Below are 3,111 nucleotides of genomic sequence, written 5' to 3'. Positions count from 1 at the left end.
CTTAACCCAGGTAGACTACCTAACCCTAACCCTGACCTTAACCCAGGCAGTCTAACTAACCTTAACCCTGACCTTAACCCAGGTAGACTACCTAACCCTAACCCTGACCTTAACCCAGGTAGACTACCTAACCCTAACCCTGACCTTAACCCAGGTAGACTACCTAACCCTAACCCTGACCTTAACCCAGGTAGACTACCTAACCCTAACCCTGACCTTAACCCAGGTAGACTACCTAACCCTAACCCTGACCTTAACCCAGGTAGACTACCTAACCCTAACCCTGACCTTAACCCAGGTAGACTTCCTAACCCTAACCCTGACCTTAACCCAGGTAGACTACCTAACCCTAACCCTGACCTTTACCCATGTAGACTAACTAACCCTAACCCTGACCTTAACCCAGTTAGACTACCTAACCCTAACCTTAACCCAGGTACAGACTACCTAACCCTAACTCTGACCTTATCCCAGGTACAGACTACCTAACCCTAACCCTGACCTTATCCCAGGTACAGACTACCTTACCCTAACCCTGACCTTAACCCAGGTAGACTACCTTACCCTAACCTTAACCCAGGTACAGACTACATAACCCTAACCCTGACCTTAACTCAGGTACAGACTACCTAACCCTAACCCTGACCTTAACCCAGGTACAGACTACCTAACCCTGGCCTTAACACAGGTACAGACTACCTAACCCTAACCCTGACCTTAACCCAGGTACAGACTACCTAACCCTAACCCTGACCTTAACCCAGGTACAGACTACCTAACCCTAACCCTGACCTTAACCCAGGTACAGACTACCTAACCCTAACCCTGACCTTAACCCAGGTACAGACTACCTAACCCTGACCTTAACCCAGGTACAGACTACCTAACCCTAACCCTGACCTTAATCCAGGTACAGACTACCTAACCCTAACCCTGACCTTAACCCAGGTACAGACTACCTAACCCTGACCTTAACACAGGTACAGACTACCTAACCCTAACCCTGACCTTAACCCAGGTACAGACTACCTAACCCTAACCCTGACCTTAACCCAGGTAGACTACCTAACCCTAACCCTGACCTTAACCAAGGTAGACTACCTAACCCTAACCCTGACCTTAACCCAGGTACAGACTACCTAACTTTAACCCTGACCTTAACCCAGGTACTGACTACCTAAACCTGACCTTAACCCAGGTACAGACTACCTAACCCTAACCCTGACCTTAACCCAGGTAGACTACCTAACCCTAACCCTGACCTTAACCCAGGTACAGACTACCTAACCCTAACCTTGACCTTAACCTGGGTAGACTACCTAACCCTAACCCTGACCTTAACCCAGGTACAGACTACCTAACCCTAACCCTGACCTTAACCCAGGTAGACTACCTAACCCTAACCCTGACCTTAACCCAGGTACAGACTACCTAACCCTAACCCTGACCTTAACCCAGGTACAGACTACCTAACCCTAACCCTGACCTTAACCCAGGTACAGACTACCTAACCCTAACCCTGACCTTAACCCAGGTACAGACTACCTAACCCTAACCCTGACCTTAACCCAGGTAGATTACCTAACCCTAACCCTGACTTTAACCCAGGTACAGACTACCTAACCCTAACCCTGACCTTAACCCAGGTAGACTACCTAACCCTAACCCTGACCTTAACCCAGGTAGACTACCTAACCCTAACCCTAACCTTAACCCAGGTAGACTACCTAACCCTAACCCTGACCTTAACCCAGGTAGACTACCTAACCCTAACCCTGACCTTAACCCAGGTAGACTACCTAACCCTAACCCTGACCTTAACCCAGGTACAGACTACCTAACCCTAACCCTGACCTTAACCCAGGTACAGACTACATAAGCCTAACCCTGACCTTAACCCAGGTACAGACTACCTAACCCTAACCCTGACCTTAACCCAGGTACAGACTACCTAACCCTAACCCTGACCTTAACCCAGGTAGATTACCTAACCCTAACCCTGACCTTAACCCAGGTACAGACTACGTAACCCTAACCCTGACCTTAACCCAGGTAGACTACCTAACCCTAACCCTGACCTTAACCCAGGTAGACTACCTAACCCTAACCCTAACCTTAACCCAGGTAGACTACCTAACCCTAACCCTGACCTTAACCCAGGTAGACTACCTAACCCTAACCCTGACCTTAACCCAGGTAGACTACCTAACCCTAACCCTAACCCAGGTACAGACTACCTAACCCTAACCCTGACCTTAACCCAGGTACAGACTACCTAACCCTGACCTTAACCCAGGTAGACTACCTAACCCTAACCCTGACCTTAACCAAGGTAGACTACCTAACCCTAACCCTGACCTTAACCCAGGTACAGACTACCTAACCCTAACCCTGACCTTAACCCAGGTACTGACTACCTAAACCTGACCTTAACCCAGGTACAGACTACCTAACCCTGACCCTGACCTTAACCCAGGTAGACTACCTAACCCTAACCCTGACCTTAACCCAGGTACAGACTACCTAACCCTAACCCTGACCTTAACCCGGGTAGACTACCTAACCCTAACCCTGACCTTAACCCAGGTACAGACTACCTAACCCTAACCCTGACCTTAACCCAGGTAGACTACCTAACCCTAACCCTGACCTTAACCCAGGTACAGACTACCTAACCCTAACCCTGACCTTAACCCAGGTACAGACTACCTAACCCTAACCCTGACCTTAACCCAGGTACAGACTACCTAACCCTAACCCTGACCTTAACCCAGGTACAGACTACCTAACCCTAACCCTGACCTTAACCCAGGTAGATTACCTAACCCTAACCCTGACTTTAACCCAGGTACAGACTACCTAACCCTAACCCTGACCTTAACCCAGGTAGACTACCTAACCCTAACCCTGACCTTAACCCAGGTAGACTACCTAACCCTAACCCTAACCTTAACCCAGGTAGACTACCTAACCCTAACCCTGACCTTAACCCAGGTAGACTACCTAACCCTAACCCTGACCTTAACCCAGGTAGACTACCTAACCCTAACCCTGACCTTAACCCAGGTACAGACTACCTAACCCTAACCCTGACCTTAACACAGGTACAGA

Source organism: Coregonus clupeaformis, unplaced genomic scaffold (assembly GCF_020615455.1).
Source record: "Coregonus clupeaformis isolate EN_2021a unplaced genomic scaffold, ASM2061545v1 scaf0051, whole genome shotgun sequence".
NCBI lineage: Eukaryota > Metazoa > Chordata > Actinopteri > Salmoniformes > Salmonidae > Coregonus > Coregonus clupeaformis.
This window is presented reverse-complemented; position numbering follows the sequence as displayed.